Here is a 20,379-nt window from a genome sequence, read left to right on the forward strand (position 1 = left end):
GCTTGGCTTAGCAATATGGGAGGCATGATGTAGCAAGTGGTAGGTATCGCAGCATAGGCATAGCAATAGAGCAAGCAACTAGCAAGCAAAGATAGAAGTGATTTTGAAGGTATGGTCATCTTGCCTGAGATCCCGCAAGGAAGAAGAACGTGTCCATGAAGAAGACAAACGGACGTAACCGAACGAATCCTCACAAACACGACGTTATCGGAACTAACCCGAAGAAGCAACACCGGAAAGAAGGAAACAACATAGTAAACAACCATCACATAAACATGTCATGATGCACAACCAGGTATGATGCATGTACGGTTTAATGAGGTGTGGCATGGAAATATGCACAAACAATCCTACAAATTAAGTGGAGCTCAATATACAACTCCATTGCATATTGACGAAACCCCACGTGACTTATTTAGTTCTCTCTCGTTTAGGTACCCAACAATATTAAATGTTGTTAAACATGGAAAGAGGTGGAGCATAGTAGAACTACTTAACTAGGCAAGTTTAAATGAGGCCGGAAACAACAAACAACAATTCCGGTAAATCCTCATGTGCATTAGCAATTTAATGCAAACACCAATTTTGAACATTTTGAATGTTGTTATCATGATGTGGATGACATGTGCAAGTTTATGCAATTTTTATTAAAAGTTGACAAGAGCATTATGAAGCATTTGTCACCGTGGTGGAAAGAAAAGGGGTGCCACGGCAATGATAACGAAAACAGTGCCATGACAGCGTTTCGGTTTTGGTAACTCGATTGAGATACCGATGCAAAGGAGAAGTGCGCGGATACATGCAAAAGATGGTGGGGCACTCCCGGATACTGGGTGTCCAATGAGTCGACGATGGTGACAAGGCAAAAGAGGGGCAACGTGCACCAACAATTCGAGCACAGAGCAAGCACGAGCATCTCATACATCACACATGCATTCGTTCACGGGCGGTCGTCTCGGGGTTATACCTTTGAAGTGTGTGTTATCGGAGGGGTTCGAGTTCGATGCGGTGTAGGGGAAGTAGACGTTCTCGGGACGTCGAGGGAAGTAGTCGCTCTCGCATGCTCTAGGGGCGATGGTAGAGGTACATGTTTATCATAGCACGAGTTTCCATAAATGTTCGGGGTCACTGCGAGGAACTTGATGCATCATGGAACTTGGTGTCCGAGGAATTCCGCGTAGTCGTACATGAGTCATAGTCGAACTTGACGGTTTCGTTACACGGTTCTTCGGAGACGATAGTTGTTCTCGGTTCATAGACGAGCTTGACGGATCCGAGGGCTCCGGCCATCGGGGTACTTGGCGCAACGCCGTGAAGTCATACACATTCCGTAGATGTTCATGTCATCGGTGTCGTGGTACTTGGGGTCTTCGGACTTTCCAGTCCCGTTCTTGCGACGACAGTTGTTCACGTTCGTTCGGAGAGGTACTTGGTCTTGCGAAGAGGTACTTAGCGGTAGTGGTACTTGGCGTAAACCCACGGAGACGGTCTTGACATGCAACGAGCAACAACGCGGTGTACTGATGCAGCAGTGGTCTTGCCGGTGTCGTGGCCGGAGCGGGGTGGACCTGGCAAGGTCCTGTCCTGGGTCGGCGTTGGTCGGTGGTGAGTAGCAGCTCAGGCCGAGGGCCCGTGGTGGTGCTGCTCCGCACGAAGGAGCAGAGGAGGTCAACGGATGGCGACGGCATGCACGCACGCGGAGGACAAGACGAGCAGGTGGCGTCCATGGCTCCATACCCCGGTGAAGCAGCGAGGACCGACGCAGGCGACGAGGAGGAGGCCGCAGGGAGGCGACGAGTAGGTCTCCGGCACGGGCGTCTGACGAGATGACTCGACGGCGACCTGCTGCTGGCAGCGTGCTCCGGCGAGGCCGGCATCAGGCCGCGTGGCCCGTGGGTGAGCAGCGAGGGCGAGGAAGCAGAAGTAGCAGAGGAAGGGTGGCGGAGGGCGTCGTGCTCGCCGGCGTGAGGTGCGCGCCGACAAGGAAAATCCAGGGAGGAGAAGGGGCACGTCGGGGTCCAGGACGACGACTGGCTGGAGGAGGATGCGTGGCTCGCGGGGGGAACTGGAGCGGAGAGCTCCTCTCTGGACGGAGCTGCAGGCGGCTGCGGGGTCGATGAGGTACTCTGGTGGCGGCGTTAGGAGGGGGATGAGGGGATCGGAGAGAGGGAAAAGAGGATCGAGCGCGGCTGACAGGTTTGATGCGCGTGTGAGTCTCTGGCGGCGCAGGAGGAGAACGAGGGGAGAGGGAGAGATCGAAGGAGAGGGTGGTTTCGGTCGGGCCTAGTGGCTTCTAGGGTTAGATCCAGTGCGGGCTGGGCCTTAGGAGTTTGGTAGGCCGGCCTGGCCCAGTGGCTTGCGGGTGCTGGGCTCTCTCTCCCTCCCTCTTAAAACTACTTTAACAGAAAACATTAGAGAGAAAGGAAAAAAAGGAAGAGGGGTTCGGAACGAATTTGAGCATGCGGGTAATTTTTTTGAACTCACAAAAACATGCATGTTCACAGAAAAATAGAAGTGGCAAGATTGAAAGATCTGGATTCAAATCCATTTGAATTTAATTCAAATGGTTTGAGTAAATTCAAGGTTTTGCAGTGTCCAAAAATGTTGGGAATTTTGGTGGAGCTCGGGAAAGATGAAAGAATTTGCGGCAAAGTTGGAGGCCAAGAATTGAGAAGGAAAAAGGCATGGAACTTAACTGTAAGTGTGTTATGGTGATTCCAAAATAATGGAATATTTAAAATATAGCTCCCTAATAATAGTAGGAGACTTTTATATGTTATAAAGAGAATTTCACCATGTGAACTCCCTCGATTTAAATGGATCAAAGATCCATGCCATTTATTTAGTTGAGTTAAAAAAATGACATGATGGCATGATGACATGATGCAATGCACAAATGCAAAGATGAATGCAACAGAAAAAACAAATTACCCAATGAAACTCGGAAAACCAAGGAATGCATCTGAATCTCCGGTGTTGGGGTGTTACAACACTCCACCACTATGAGAGGATCTCGTCCCGAGATCTAGGATGGCACCGGAGGGAAAAAGGAAGAGGAAGATAAGAGGTAAAACTAAGTTGCTTCTTTGACAAAAGAGTGAAACAAAGAACCTTGAGAGGTTAAACCATTTCGATAAAAGAACACAACAGAGATGAACGAAGTTGAAAACACTCCGTTAGAAAAGAGGGACAAGGAACATCACGTGAACCCTGTAGGTTGAAAGACATGAGAAAAGGGTTGCAATGGGCAAGAAGTACATGCAAGCACTCCGGTAGAACGAGATGTACAAGGAACGATAAGGATCAATTACAAAAACACTCCGGTTGGAAATGGAAGTAATTGAACATGATCTTGACAAACAAGATGATGGGTTGGAGAGAGCAACATCACAATGCCTCCGGAACAAAAAAATAGAAGTTGGATCATTGGAAAGGAAAGAATTGAGAAGAAAATGACATCTTCTACCACAATAGAATTTGAGAAGCATCCTTAGAAAGAAGTATTGAATGGAGTTGTTGGAAAATCAACAACGAAAACAAAAAGCTGCTTGTGGGCTTATGAAAACATCTCAAAACTTAAGGTGAAATTCTGCCACTAACGAAAACAAGATTGGATTGATAAGAACAAGGAGACGAGAAACTTATTTCACCGGGAGGATAAATGAAGAACTTGGGTCATTTCTAAGCACCATAGATAGCAACAATCCTTAGGGAAGGCTTTAGGTGAAATATAACCCAAGATAAATCCAAAGAAGAAATTGATGGAATTAAAATACCTCATTCTTGATAACTTGTGAATCATGAAACACGAAGGAAAATTATCAAGAATGACATAACACCACCTCATAAGATAAGGTAAAAAAAGAATTGCACTTTGGAATGCAAGAAGAGGAATGCTTGAGCTCCTCTGAAGAGAATCTCAATGAACACTTCGAGAAGGAATTAAATCCTTGATTAACCACCATGTAAAGCCTCCATGAAGAACTCCGGTAACAAAACGGGTAACGAAAAGAAAGAGAAGTTGAAAACACAAGGTGAATCCTTGCAATGATTTAGATGGATCTTCGTGATGATATAATTGAGAGATCTTGGAACTCCAGGAAAGAAAAGATAAAGCATCGTGAACCGAGAATGTGATATGATGAATCACTCCCGAAAGCAGGAAATGAATTTACTTGAATGAAACACGAATAAGAATTATGTTATGCGTATCCTTCACCAATTAAATTGATGACAAGCAACGGATTTGGCATACCACTTATTCTCGTAAAAAGGATTAAGATAGTTATAGCGCAAACTTGGGAAAAAGACTTCAATGAACCACCGTTAGGATTGAAAGAACGAATGAATTGATATGATAGTGAAGGAAGAGAGATCTTGAAGAAACCACCGTAAGGATTGAAAATGAACGAAGAAAAGATAAAGAAACACCGGGAAGAATTAGAGAACAAGAGCTGAAAGCTAAGAATGAATAAACCCGAAATGATGGTCTTCAGAGAATCAAACTGAAAAGAATCTTGAATTTGCTCCGGATAGGTGAAAATAATTCGCACAATCGAGAACAATTATGAGAGGATGGCATAAAGCTAGGACCATGAATCTTCAAGAGAACATATATGATTGAAGAGAAAACTCTTCTTCGGTCTTCAAAATCTGAGAATTACGACGAGAAACGCCACCATATTGTTGAAAAAATCCGGGATGACGGATAGAAAGGTTGAGCCAACGGTGATAAGAATTTGGCAGATCTTGGAGAAAGACATTTGACTGATGACAGTTCATTCTTACGTCAAACTTTGAAAAGAATTTGAGAAGCTCCGGGAAAATTAGAAGAGTCGGGTAAGATCCTGGAAAAGACCTATGGGTTAGGGCCCACTCAAAAGATACACCATAGAACGATTTAAAAGAGAGAATGCACCGGTTGAATTAAAAGGCTTGAATGAGATAACATCCTCGAAAGATCTTGAAGGAATGCAGAGTGGAAACACGAATCTTCGAGATATCTTGAGCACTCCGGAACAATTGAATAGCGAGAAATGAATGAATATGAGGTGCACCGGCATGAGAAGGTATTTGAAACGAGGAAAAGGATATGATCAACAAAGCTTGAATTGGATCCACCGGAGAAGAAAAGAGAACGAAGAATGATAAACTAGAAGCTCCATTAGAATCTTCATGAGAATCACCAGATAAGAACATTGAAGGAAAAGAATGGAGAGGCTTCACATCAATAACCTGGATACTTGATTAAGAAATCCGAGTCCTTGAAGAAACAAGGGAGGGAGGGTGGGAAAAACAAAGACAACTTGGGGACGGATGGAACAAATAACATTGAGAAAACTTTGAGTTGATCTTTGCGGATGTTGAAACTATCGGATTCGCTTGAAGAGAAACACGCCGGTTGAAAAAGGATTGACATGACAATCTCGATTATCATGAAGGATTGGTATTCACATAGAAAAATGAGAACACCACTTAGGAAAGGTATGGAATCAACACTTGACATTGAAGCAACTCGAATGCCACAACTGAAAACAAAACAAAGGATTGGCTTGCAAAATAAGCCGGAACAAACATATGATAGAGATTTCGTCTGAAGTTTTCATGGTGGGGCCCACACGGGCTCGATCATACAGCACCATCATGTACAAGGCAGTGCACGAAGCGTCCCCGAGTCAGCATAGCCAAGGACTCTTTAAGACACAACGAGACCACTGTAAAACCAACCGTGAATAGGCGGACCACTAGACGTCGAACCCCAATCTCATATCATGCATCTGTCGGAAAGATATCCTAAGAGCTACTTGAATTCCCACTTATAAACTTCCGAAAACTTTCTGGTTATGCAATCAGGTGTTGGGGATACAGGGGAAGCATAATATCTCACCCAAAACTAACAAATCCTACATCCAGCTGTATCCATCCTTCAACACATAACCATGAAACCTTGGGAAATCGTTTACCTCAATCTTCGAAAAGCATCCGTTATACAAGTTATGGCAATACTCCCGAACTCCCGCCCCAGTACTGGGTGGCGTCGAGGTTATCTCACCAACAACTGCATAAAAGAAATTTTCGATGTCGGTGAAACTCAGGTATTCCAGAACTGCAACGATAAAATTGTGACGACAACACCTCGGAGCTCAACTCCCCGGGACACTGCCACAACCCCTAAATGTTAGGAGGCACCAAGAACAATGTTCTCGTCACAAAACCCTCGAAACGATTCCAAGATACCCGTGTGATCCCAAATTTTATTAGTGAAATTTGAGAAGAGAAGAGTTAAAACTCTATGTCAGGATGCCTCACCAGAGCGACGAAGGGACTGGGGAGTAAAAAGAATCCTACTCTCCGATATATATAATCCTAAAAGACTCAAAACAATTTTTTTCTAGACTCAACAACGCCAACGATTTGATCAAGCAGGGGGTTCCTAAGTCGGGGAAGGCTCTGATACCAACTTGAAACACCCACGATGCGGCTATATCTCCCACGTGTCGGACAACGACTTAGAGGCATACCCGCATTGTAGGCATGTCGCAAGAGGGGTAATCTTTACACATCCCATGTACTAAATAAGAAAGAGGTATAGAGTTGGCTTACAATCGCCACTTCACACAATACATAAATATAGCATTACATCATATAGATACAATCAAGGTCCGACTACGGAACCAAATAAAGAAAGACAACCCCTAATGCAAAAGAGCCCCGATCGCCCCAACTAGGCTCCACTACTGATCAACTAGAAACGGAACAACATGACGAACACGATCTTCATCGAACTCCTCCTTGAGCTCGGTTGCGTCACCTGCACTGGTATCAACGGCACCAGCAACTGGTTTTTGAAGTAAACTGTGAGTCACGGGGACTCAGCAATCTCACACCCTCGCGATCAAGACTATTTAAGCTTATGGGTAGGAAAAGGTAGTGAGGTGGAGCTGCAACAAGCACTAGCATATATGGTGGCTAACTTACGCAAATGAGAGCGAGAAGAGGAGCAAAGCACGGTCGTGAACTAGAAGTGATCCTGAAACTACTTACGTTCAAGCATAACACAAGAACCGTGTTCACTTCCCGGACTCCGCGGGAAAGAGACCATCACGGCTACACGCGCGTATGATGCATTTTAATTAAATTAAGTGTCAAGTTCTCTACAACCGGACATTAACAAATTCCCATCTGCCCATAACCGCGGGCACGGCTTTCGAAAGTTCAAAACCCTGCAGGGGTGTCCCAACTTAGCCCATCACAAGCTCTCACGGTCAAGGAAGGATATTTCTTCTCCCAGGAAGACCCGATCAGACTCGGAATCCCGGTTACAAGTCATTTCGACAATGGTAAAACAAGACCAGCGAAACCGCCCGATGCGCCGACATCCCGATAGGAGCTGCACATATCTCGTTCTCAGGGCAACATCGGATGAGCAATCCGTACAACTAAAACCAACCCTCAAGTTTCCCCGAGGTGGCGCTGCAAGGGGCTCTAGTTCGGACCAACACTTATAGAAGCACTGGCCCGGGGGGTTAAAATAAAAATGACCCTTGAGTCTGCAGAACCCAAGGGAAGGTGATAGGTTGTTAGTGCAAATGTAAAACCAAGGTTGGGCCTTGCTGGAGGAGTTTTATTCAAAGCGAACTATCAAGGGGTTCCCATTATAACCCGGCCGCGTAAGGAACGCAAAATCAAGGAACGTAACACTGGTACGACGGAAACTAGGGCGGCAAGAGTGGAACAAAACACCAGGCATAAGGCCGAGCCTTCCACCCTTTACCAAGTATATAGATGCATTAATTAAGCAATGTATATATAGTGATATCCCAACAATATCCATGTTCCAATAAGGAACAAACTTCATCCTCACCTGCAACTAACAACGCTATAAGAGGGGCTGAGCAAAGCGGTAACATAGCCAAACAACGATTTTCTAGGACAAGGTTGGTTAGAGGCTTGGCTTAGCAATATGGGAGGCATGATGTAGCAAGTGGTAGGTATCGCAGCATAGGCATAGCAATAGAGCGAGCAACTAGCAAGCAAAGATAGAAGTGATTTCGAGGGTATGGTCATCTTGCCTGAGATCCCGCAAGGAAGAAGAACGAGTCCATGAAGAAGACAAACAGATGTAACCAAATGGATCCTCACAAACGCGATGTTATCGGAACTAACCGAAGAAGAAACACCGGAAAGAAGCAAACAACATAGTAAACAACCATCACATAAACATGTCATGATGCACAACCAGGTATGATGCATGTCCGGTTTAATGAGGCATGGCATGGCAATATGCACGAACAATCCTACAAATTAAGTGGAGCTCAATATGCAACTCCGTTGCAAATTGACGAAATACCACGTGACTTATTTAGTTCTCTCTCGTTAAGGTACCCAACAATATTAAATGTTGCTAAACATGGTAAGTGGTGGAGCATAGTAGAACTACTTAACTAGGCAAGTTAAAATGAGGCCAGAAACAACAAACAATGATTCCGGTAAATCCTCATGTGCATTAGCAATTTAATGCAAACACCAATTTTAAACATTTTAAATGATGTTATCATGATGCGGATGACATGTGCAAGTTTATGCAATTTTTATTAAAAGTTGACAAGAGCATTATGAAGCATTTGTCACCGTGGTGGAAAGAAAAGGGGTGCCATGGCAACGATAATGAAAACGGTGCCATGACAACGTTTCGGTTCCGGTAACTCGATTGAGATACCGATGCAAAGGAGAAGTGTGCGGATACATGCAAAAGATGTTGGGGCACTCCCGGATACCGGGTGTCCCATGGGTCGACAATGGTGACAAGGCAAAAGAGGGGCAACATGCACCGACAATTCGAGCACGGAGCAAGCACGAGCATCTCATACATCACACATGCATTTGTTCACGGGCGGTCGTCTCGGGGTTATACCTTTGAAGTGTGTGTTATCGGAGGGGTTCGAGTTTGATGTGGTGTATGGGAAGTAGACGTTCTCGGGACATCGAGGGAAGTAGTCGTTCTCGCATGCTCTAGGGTCGACGGTAGAGGTCACTACAAAAAAATACACTTCCATGATGATACGTGTTTGTCATAGTAGGTCGCTTTTTTGTCATGCATATACATCCATGACAAATTTATGACAGAATCAAGATAGTCATACCTGTGCTGTCATAGAAGTGTTCCATGACAGTACCAAAATTATCATCACAGAAGTGTCCACTTCCATGATGATAAATTGCGCGTCACAGAAGTGCTTTCGTTAAGGGTGACCGACACGTGGCATCCATCGTAACGGAACGCCGATAAGCTATCGGGTCGGGTTTTCGATCCGATAACCCGTTAACAGCCCCAACCAATGGGAAATTTCCACGTGTAAAAATCTCAATGGCCGGACGAAACACGTGTCAGCTTGTCAGTGGGTCAGATAGGCGCCTATGATACGTCGACACGTGGCACGGCCCAACAGATGCCCATTCCTGTGTAAAGGCCTGCCTGTTTGACATGGTGAAAAGATGGCGGGCCGGCCCATGGAAAGCCTGTTAACGGCCTGTTTGAATATAGCCCATTTACAGCCCGCTAACCCAAGGCCCGTTACGCCCTATCCGAATTAGGCCCAGTAGCGTCATCTGGGCCATCCAATATGATTCCAGCCCGTTTTCACTTCTGGCCCATGTATGGCCCATGACATCTTTCGGCCCATATGAGGCCCTATGTAACTCTTGGCCTACTAACGGCCCGTGGTGAAACTGGCCCGTAATGAACATTGTATCACTTTACACCCATTAACGGCCCGTGGTGAAACTGGCCCGTGATGAACAATGTATCACTTTATACCCATTGACGGCTCGTTATTCCGTTGGGCCGTTTCCAGCCCATGTTATCTTTCGGCCTTCTCAGAGCCCATTTATTCTTGGGCTCATTTCCAGCATTCGTTTACTTACGGCCCGTTACTGTCATTTTCTGCTTGTGGGCCAAATTCAGCCCGTGGTTACAGTCGGCCCGTTTGTGGTCCGTTAATTCGTTGGGCTGTTTTCATAGCGTCATCAAATACGGCCTATTAATGATGCCCGTTATGGTCGGCCCATGAACGGACGATTCCAACTCTAGCCCGTTTACGGCCATAATGAGGCCTGTTATTGGCCCATGTTTGGCCAATCGATCATACGACCCGTATAAGGCCCATTGATGATATGGCCCGTAGAAGGCCCATTGTTTCTACGATCCGTAGAAGGCCCATTGTTTCTACGGCCCGTAGAAGCCCTACTGTTTCTACAGCCCGTAGAAGGCCCACTGTTTCTATGGCCCGTAGGAGGCCCAGTGTCACTACAGTAAATTTTAGCCCATGGTTATTGTGGCCTAGTTTTAAAAAATAAGTTATTGCAGCCACTAGAAAACCGAGGAAAAAGAACTGCACCGACTACAAGCAAACAAATAAACAAAACAAGGAAATAAATAAGCAAGCAACTTATGCTAGGCTATCACGGCTATTACACATATTACATCCACTGGGCATCAAAGTTCGCCACCAGTGCAAATATAGGGAACACACCAGCATATAAATGCCGTAGCAAAACAAGACCAGAACTGAAACCACTTCAGAAGAGCTCAAGAAACAATATCCTGGGTACCCATAATACTGGAAAGATGCTTAGCAAGCTTATTAACTTTCTCTTGTTTGGCGCTTAAATCCTCCAGCGCTTGCTGTTGCACAAGAAAGTACGCATCTGAATTCTGCAGGGACTTCCTCAGTCCTTCGGCTTCTTGCCGCAGCACAACTGACTGATGCCTTTCAGCCTGTAGCTGAGACTGAAGAAGCCGAAGTGATTCAGGCAACGAGTTGGAAGAGCTTGTGCCAGTGGTACTGGCCAGTAACTCTAACACTACATCAACGCAGGACTGTGGGGTTTTCTCACTGTCTACATGATCGTTTTTATCACCTTTCTTGGAGACTAACAGGGTTGTCTCACTATCTTGAACCTTATCTGCATTACTTTCTCTACCATTGCATAGTGGGGTGCTCTTCTCCAATATTCTGTTTGCATACTACAAGAGAAACAAGCAGACACATCACAGGTTTAGCTTGTAGTATACGAAACACATTTTGGTAAACCGGTTCAGTAGTAAGGTGGACAGGATAATAGCATGAAACAAACATATATCTATGTACTATGGTCACTGTATTGTCCATATAATTCTAGTTTATGTTCCCTAATCCAGATAGAGACACAGTTCAACTCATATATTTTTAAGACATAGAAGCATAGAGAGAATATAAGTGTGAGAAACTACACAGCATTGGCAGCACTTGTAATGTGCATCACATGAGAACATAACTGTTTATGCAACTTAAACTAAAATCAACATAGAGCAAGAAGTTAGAACAGCAATCCAATTAAAGAAATAGGTTTAAAACATACCTGTTGCGCCATTGGAGTTTCAATTGGATCCTTCAAATTCGAAAGTAGTTGGTATGAGTAAATACAGTGATGCAACATCAAAGGAGTATGGACCATAGCTACGGAATCTGACCTGAGAACAGTTGCTCTTCTACTTTAAACGTGGAGTTTGGGTTAGCTGTGGTGGTCTTCGTGCTTTGGGCACTGCAGTAGCTTTACAAACTGCTCGTGTGGGGGTACTCTGTGGTGGACATGGTGCTTTGTCAACTATATGTGGGTTACTATCCGCTGGGGTTGCGGTTAGATGGGTTGTAGCTGGTTCTCTGCCCAACGGTGTAAGTGTGCAATCTGGAAGAGTCTCGATTATGTGTGGTGGGGCTAGTTTGTGGGCCAGTACAACCATGGTTCTATCTGCATCAATGGGTAGCACTGTCTTTTGTGAAGAACGGGTTTTTGCTCCCTTAGATACTGCCATCACCCCCTCCAATTCAAATGGCTGATAAACAAGAAAAGAAATTGAACGTACATACATTGTATGATAGACAGATGTGGTAATTCACATGTCTGTTGTCTAACCAAACTGGACAGCATGACACATTTTCACATATATGATGCCTAACTAAACAGGATAGCATGACACAGTTTCGGATATATGATGGATAACTTAACAGGATATAATGGCATAATTCAACATATGATGAGTACCTAAACAGGATGACATGACAAAACTATATGATGTCTTTCTAAAATAGGTTGGGATGAAATAATTCACATACATGTTGTCTAAGTATACAGGATGGCATGATATAATTGACATAATTGATTCATATACTAAGCAACTGGCACTCGCATGTATGATCTCTAAACTAAGCAGATAGAATTCCATAGTGTGCATATGATGTCTAAACTAAGCAATGCAAGACACCATGTGCATCATATGAGAAATATAAATATTGCAACTTAGAGCATACACCTCAGGTGGGATATAAGACTGGTCATCTATCTCTGAATCCTCCTCTGAGGAGCTCCCGGTAACCATCGAGATATATGCTTCAACAGGTACCATTGCCTGCTCTGAAGACCTTGTTTTCACTCCAAATTTTTCCATAACTGGCTCAAATGGCTGATACACATGAAGAGTATTTCAATATACACAGATTGTCGACAAATGGAATACGTAATGAAAAAAAGATGGCATGAGATAATTCACATATATGATGCCTGGCTCCATGGCGGTGCATAATTCACATATATGATAACTGGCTGAAAAGCATGGCATTGCATAATTCACATATCTGATATAGAAAGCAAACATGAGGCATTCACACAAAGCATGTCTAATCTAAGCAGATGGCATGGAAATGCAAGATATGCAAGATATGAGCAATATAAGCCAGCCAAGTTAGAGCATGCACCTCGGGGGGAGGGGAATACGACTGGTCATCTCTCTCTGAATCCTCCTCTGAGGAGCTATCTGTAACCAGCAAGAAATCTGCATTGACAGGTAGCACTGACTGCTCAGAAGACCTTGTTTTCACTCTAGATTTTCCAATGACCGACTCAAATGGCTGATGCACAAGAAGAGTAGATGAATGTATAAACATTGTTGACAAATGGAATACATTATGGAAAAAATATGGCATGATACAATTCACATATACGATGACTGGCTAAACAGGATGGCATTCCATGATTCACGTATATGATGCCTGGCTAAAGAAGATGGCATTGCATAATTCCCATATACTCCCTCCGTTCCTAAATAATTGTCTTTTTAGAGATTTCAAATGGACTACCACATACGGATGTATAAAGACATATTTTAGAGTATAGATTCACTCATTTTGTTCCGTATGTAGTCACTTGTTGAAATCTCTAAAAAGAAAAATATTTAGGAATGGTGGGAGTATGATATAGAAACCAAACAGGTGGCATTCACACAAAGCAAATCTAAACTAAGCTGATGACATATAAGATTTATAATGTAAGCAATGCAAGGCGCCATATGCATGATATGACCAACATCAGCATGCCAGGTTAGAGAAAACACCTCAGGTGGTAAACAGATGTGGTCGGCTCCTTCTGAATCTCCATCTGAACAGTTATCTTCCTCTGGAATACAATCTGGAAATGCAGGAGGGGGGGGGGTACTTCGCCCACCATGGAGCGGCGTCTGCATGACATTATATTCGCACGCAACGGTCTTCTCTTTTTCTCTACATGTTCAGTACGATTGTGTACAATATCTGACATGCATAATAAAAAAATAGTTAGATTTTGTAAGGCCTAAGGGGTGCATGCAAAAATCAAGACTGATGGTAGCAAACGAGTGGATGGATCCAAAACTAATGATACCAGGTAGATTATAGCTTCAGTTTAAAAAGATAGACAATGGATCATCTATTGTTTGTTGCCCACCCAACATGAACCACATAGAAGACCCCAGATGAACCAGTTAGTAGACAGATACTATTCGTTGCTGGCTCGATATGAGACCCATGGGCAATTCAAAACTCAAGATTGAACGATAAAGTAGTAGGTAATAATAACCGATGTATAACGTAAGCAAACACGAAAGACTGCGACCTCTCTTCCGGAACTGTGTAGTCCTCAGGTTCATCTGCTCAGTCGGTGATGGTAATGCTGTTGGCGTGGCTGTCGGCAATGGGGAAGATGATCTGAGGCGGCGAAAGGAAGTCTGCAGGGGGGATCTCTGCTGCAGTGAACGCTTCTGTCGATGGTGCACCTCAGGTGGGGTGGATGACAGCACGGCAGGAGCAGGACATAACACACAGAGTTTTCTTTGACGCCTATCTGAAAATGATGTAAATCTATAAGGGCTCCTTAGAATTGGAGGATTCTATAAATGCAGGGACAGGAAAAACACAGGAATAGGATAGAAATGCACGTTGAAAACAGAGCATTTGGAAAAATAGGATTTCAGTCAACCTGTGTGTTTGGCTCACATGAATTGGAAGAACAGAGGAATGGAGAAACAAAGTGATGCGACGAGTGTAGAACCTCTTTGGCATAGCCTTGTGGACCTCAGCATCATTGGGTTGGACGTGGAGGATGGTGATAATGCTGGTGTGACTGTCGGAGGCGGGGAGGAAGATCCGAGGCCTATGGAAACGGCGCCGAGGGTACTGCTCCGCTGTGATGGCCGGTTCCGTCATTGGAGCAGCTCCGCTAAGGTGTACGGCTACGAGGCTGAAGCATGACAAGACAGACAACGTTAATCTGAAGTGGGACCCTAATATCATCTGCAATAGATGATGTAAATACATCACCAAAAAGTGCTAGATGTAAAACGCATCAGCCGCGCCACGGCCGCTCCGACAGATGCTGTAAGTACTGTTCACTCTGAACTTAGCTGAAGAAAATGAACTTCACAGTCGAAACTGAATTTTACTGTCGAAATTGATTGAACTAGTAACAGAGCATTGCAATAGATGTTTAGGGCGTTCGAGCACTGGTAGCAGAGAAGCAGTGATCTAAATCAGCAGACGCTCGAGCAGGGAATGCACTAGCAGAGAGCAAGTCGTGCAGTAGCACCGCGAGCGAGTGCTAAAGTAGCAACTCCTGTAGCTGTCGGATGTCGTGCAACAGCAGCAGCAGCAGCGCAAGCGAGAGCAAGAGCAGAGCAGCGGCACGAACGAAAGCAGGAGCAGTGCAGCAACGCGACCGACAGCAAGAACAGAGCCACAGAGCGAGCGAGAGTCGAAGCAGCTGCAGCTAGTGCCATTGTGGAAGTCACCACCGAGTAAGCAACAACATGGGGGAGAGACGCCATGGATGATGTGGCCGGTGACGGCGCCGTCGATGGAGACACGCCATATCTACTCGGTATCGAGCACCGGCAGCCCCGTGAGATCGAATAAAAGATAAAATGCAGCGGTGAGTGCAGAACCTCCTTGGTTGCGCCGAGTTGGCCTCGGCTTCATCGAAGGAATTGGTGAGGGTGCTGCAGTTCCGGTGGGGCAAGTCAAGACGGCGCTGTGGGGATTGAGGTGGCGCGATAGACGAGGCGAATGTCGGGGCAGCTCCTTGGAGGTGGAGGACGGGGCGGCTGATCCGGCGGAACGACGAGATCGACAACGGATCCTCGCCCGGTGCGGTGGATGAGGAACGGCGAGCTGTTGCGGTGGACGACGTAGTCGGGGAAGAGTCTCCGGCTGGGCGGCGGTCGGGAGGCCGACGGAGGAGTGTGGGGTTTCGCGGGTTTTGGCGGCCTCGGTGTACGAATGGGGGGCGAAGGGGGAGGGGGATCCAAGCTTAGGGACGCGCTTGTCCGAAATGTAGGGTAAGTTACCAGCGTACCCCCACCAGTTTTGACACCGCGACGTGGAGCTTCATCTCCGGCTGAGGGGTAGAAGAGGGATTTCGCGTGTCTGGGCTGCGGGAGCAATTTCGGATGAGGAGGGAGTTCTCGCGCGCGTCCAAATTTCGGGATAACAAGGCGCGGCGCGGGTTGAAGAAGCGGGAGTTTCAAAGCAGGTGAGACAAAAGATACTCGAGCTTGAAAATTTTGGGATAACAAGGTGCGGATTCCTTGTTCACTTAACGTGTAAAAAAACAATTCATACAAGACACAAGTGAGTCATGTCCCTTTTACTATATTGCTATAGATGCCATTGAAAAAACTACAAGAAAAATGTAAAAAAAATCGGGAGAACAAGATTACCCTGCACAGTACCAAATCGATTCGCACTTCCCTCAACAAGAACAAAAAACAAATCAATTCCCACCAAAGAAAGAGTAATGTCCCTTTTTATATGATTACAGATGCCATGATCTCGAATTTCAATTTTTGAATCCACGTTATGTTGAATTCGAATATATCGTTAGGTGACCTTGCGGTTTATAATTGATGTAGTCGTAAATTTTGATCTTCCATCATATATGAACATTTTACTCCACCATGGGAACATATATATTGTCGTCTACCATGTGGACTAAATTTGAATCAATTTTCCTTATTTGAATACGATTGTTGTCAAGTTATACAATAATTTAAATATTATCTTGATAACAAAAAACATACATATAGCAGTAATCATATTTCACTATGAAATACATGTACCATACGCTGTCCAATTCAAATATTTTTATCCATTTTATGTTGAATTCAAATCATAGTACATTATTGGTCTAGGTAGCAAGATGTTTGGGATAATCTAAACCCTGTTTTCATACGTATAATTTTTGGCTGAATTGGGACAAGTTTTCGTATAAGCCTCTTGCAAAACCGGAGATTCTCTCAACAAGCCTCGTGGTTCCGAGAGGGAACGTGTCACCTTTGTGTGCGAAACGATATATGCTGCCTCCCCCTGATTTTATTTACAGAGGCAACATAGAACTATATGAGTGCCCTGTTAAATTTAGGAATTATTTTGGGTTCATTTGGCCTTTTTATACATTAATTGAGTTTCTGGACTTTTAATGTGCATAATCTAAATATGAATTGCATGCACATGCTCCAGTGCACCAAAGTGGGTTGAAAAATCACATGTGTGTCCTTGGTTGAATTTCTAGGTCACGTGGAAGAAATGAGAATGAAATTCAAACATCTGGGCGTCATGACTCGGCCGAGAACATTGAGAAACTTTGATTTTAAATTCATGTAAATCCAAAACTCGCCTGGAAATCATGAAACTTGGCATGGTGTCATGTCATGGCACTAACATGTTGTGGTAAAAAATTGGGCCAATTTGGAAGCTCGTGGTTCTAAGAGGGAACGTGCCCCCTTTGAGTGTGAAACGATATACGCTGCCCCCCCCCTTTGAGTTTAACAAAGGCAACATAGAACTACATTAGTGCCCTGTTAAATTTTGGAATTATTCTGGGTTCGTTTGTCGTTTTTTATACATTAATTGAGTTTCTGGTCATTTAATGTGCATAAGTCAAATTTGAACTACAAGCACATGCTCTCGTGCACCAAAGTTGGTTGAAAAATCACATTTGTGTCCTCGGGTGAATTTCTAGGCCCCATGCAAGAAATGAGAATCAAATTCAAACATCTGGGCATCGTGGCTCGGCCGAGAACATTGAGAAACTTGGTTTTAAAATTCTTGTAAATCCAAAACACGTCTGAAAATCATGAAACTTGGCGTGGATGTCATGTCATGGTACTACCATGTTGTGGTAAAAAAATTGGCCGAATAGGAACAGATTTTGGTATAAGCTTCTTGCAAACCCTAGCTTCTCTCAAGAAGGCTCGTGGTTCTGAGAGGGAACGTGCCACCTTTGAGTGCGAAACGATATACGTTGTCCCCCTTGATTATATACAAAGGCAACATAGAACTACATGAGTGCCCTGTTAAATTTTGGAATTATTCCGGCTTTGTTTGGCCTTACACACATTAATTGAGTTTTTGGTCATCTAATGTGCATAATTCAAATTTGAACTACAAGCACATGCTCCCGTGCACCAAAGTTGGTTGAAAAATCACATTTGTGTCCTCGGGTGAATTTCTAGGTCCCATGCAAAAAATGAGAATCAAATTCAAACATCTGGGCATTGTGGCTCGGTCGAGAACATTGAGAAACTTGGTTTTAAAATCATGAAACTTGGCATGGTCTCATGTGATGGTAGTACCATGCCGTGGTAAAAAAAATTGGCCGAATAGGAACAAATTTTGGTATAAGCTTCTTGAAAATTGGAGCTTCTTTCAAGAAGGCTCGTGGTTCTGGGAGGGAACGTGTCACCTTTGTGTGCATAATTCAAATTTGAAATACAAGCGCATGTTCCAGTGCACCAAAGTTGGCTGAAAAATCACATGTGTGTCCTCGGGTAAATTTCTAGGTTACATGCAAGAAATGGGAATGAAATTCAAAATTCTGGGCGTCGTGGCTGGGTTGGAAACATTGAGAAACTTAGTTTTTTAATTCTTGTAAATCCAAAACACGCATGAAAATAATGAAACCTGGCTTGGTGCCATGACATGGCACCAACATGCTGTGGTAAATTTGCAGTCCGATTTGCGAAGGCGCACAAATTAACAATCAACAAAGTCATTTTGGAACAAGTGCTGTCATGTTATAATCGGAAACACAAGTATTGTTGAAACCGTGGGCGTTCTACTTACTAGTACCATTTATGTGCCGCCACGCATCCCCATTTTTTATTAGCTAGGAGGCGTCGTGCAGGGTACCTATTTCAGTAGTACGAGAGGCGTGCGATCAGACCCCCGCGCATGCTTATCGGGAGGAGAGCCCTTTGACCTCCATCTGCCGTCCACCTCTCTCCCAAGGTCTCCATTAATGGCGCCCGAGCCTCTGTTTAATGGCATGGCTATGTCGCACTCGACTGAGATTTAAGAGAGAAAAAACAAAATCTGAAAGCACGGATCTTGATGTAAGATCCGACGGACCTATATAGCATCTACTGCGACTTATAACAAGACTGATGAATATATAAGGATGATTAATTTTTTTTTGATCAAAGAAGGGCTTGTCCCTTCCGATTTTCATTACTGAAAACCACCACAATTCACAAGAAGTTCAGCACAACTCCAGCCTAACACGAAGGACTAAATGCTACCAGATTGAAATCGCAACATCCCAAGAGGCCAACAAAGGCCAAACATCCGCACTAGAGCCCAACATTACAACCGACGACACAATCCACATCCTAAACTGAGTATTACATCAAAAGAAACCAGGAAACTGAAGGAAGCCTAGCAGCAACTAGAAGAACAGCAATGCTAGGGTCTCCACAACAAGAGTTTTCTTCATCCCAGCCTCGCAACATTGATCTTCCATAGAAAGATAAGGACGATTAATTGTCTTACATAATTAGAAAGATAATTAAAAAAGCCACATGCGGCTATGCCCGAAATACACAAGTGCAAAAAGAAGAAGGAAGACAAGGATCTGGCTCGCTGATCTCTACTTTCTTGATGCGTTGCTGCAGGCCGCGAGAACTAGTCTCCGCGGCAAGCGGCGATGAGCTCTTTCGTGTCCTCAAGACGCTGCTTGAGAACATCCACGGATTCCTCCACCAGCCTTTGGTGCTCATTGCGGAGCATGTCATTCTCATCCATAAGTTTCTTGACGGCAACGCCGGTCCTCTTCAACAAGGCACTGGTCTCCTCCTGCTGGTCTGCACTTCGGACGATCTTCTCCCTCAGCATGTCGCGCTTGGCCTGGAGCCTCTCATTGCCCTCCCTTAGTGCGCCTATTCAAATGAGGCTTTCATGTCGTCCTGCAACCTCGCAAAATGGGAGATCTGATCCATCTGGCCATGGACGATCGCATGCATGCGCCTGTAACAGTCGTCGCCTGGAAGCGAGAAATTTTCCCAGGCCGCCGCGGCGTGGCGGGACATCTTTGCCGCATTCGTGGCGCGGCGGGACATCTCTGCTGCTTCCGCGGCGCGGCCGGACCAGTCTGCTACATCGACGGTGCGGCGGGACCTCTGTGCTGCTTCAGCGGCGTGGCGGGACCTCTGTGCTGCTACTTCCGCGCGGCGGGACATGTCGGCTACTCTCGCAACGAGGCGGGACATCTATCATGCTTCCGCTTCCATGCTCGCCTCTCCCTGGTGGCAATCTCTCGACCCAGAACTCACGCTGGCCATGTCAGACGCAAGGGAAGGATGCTGAATGGCTTGTTTGTTTTTGTCGATGAGGAGTTGAGGAGGAATGCGCAGTCATCTTGGCATACTAGTATTTATAACCGAGTACTAATACACTCCTAAGTGGGAAACCGTTTAGGTTGTGATCGGTGTGATCAGGTTTGCAATTCAATATAGTGAGGAGTAATTTGGCATGTGACGAGACGCAAGCTCAAAATTTATTGACGGTTCAAGTTTCGAAGTGCGGCACTATTCCCGGATTGAGTACTTCTTTTTCTACTCTCTCCTTTCCGGTTGTATAGGGCTTATCTCAAAATTTTAGTTTTTCCATTTTATAAGGCTCAATTTGGTTGTTCCCCAACACATGTTCAGATTCCAAGGTGCATTAAATCATTGCATGCAAGTATTAAGAGAAAATTGAC

The 20,379-nt window shown here is 44.8% G+C and overlaps 1 pseudogene; it reads right to left on the reverse strand.

Annotated features, from left to right (window-relative positions):
• Positions 1 to 998: 998 nt before the first annotated feature.
• Positions 999 to 2,411, reverse strand: LOC147991464 (uncharacterized; annotated as a pseudogene).
• Between the last annotated feature and the right edge of the window lie 17,968 nt (positions 2,412 to 20,379).

The sequence above is a fragment of the Triticum urartu genome, chromosome 1A (genome assembly GCF_056163025.1).
Source record: "Triticum urartu cultivar PI428250 chromosome 1A, HENAU_Tu73, whole genome shotgun sequence".
Classification (NCBI taxonomy): domain Eukaryota; kingdom Viridiplantae; phylum Streptophyta; class Magnoliopsida; order Poales; family Poaceae; genus Triticum; species Triticum urartu.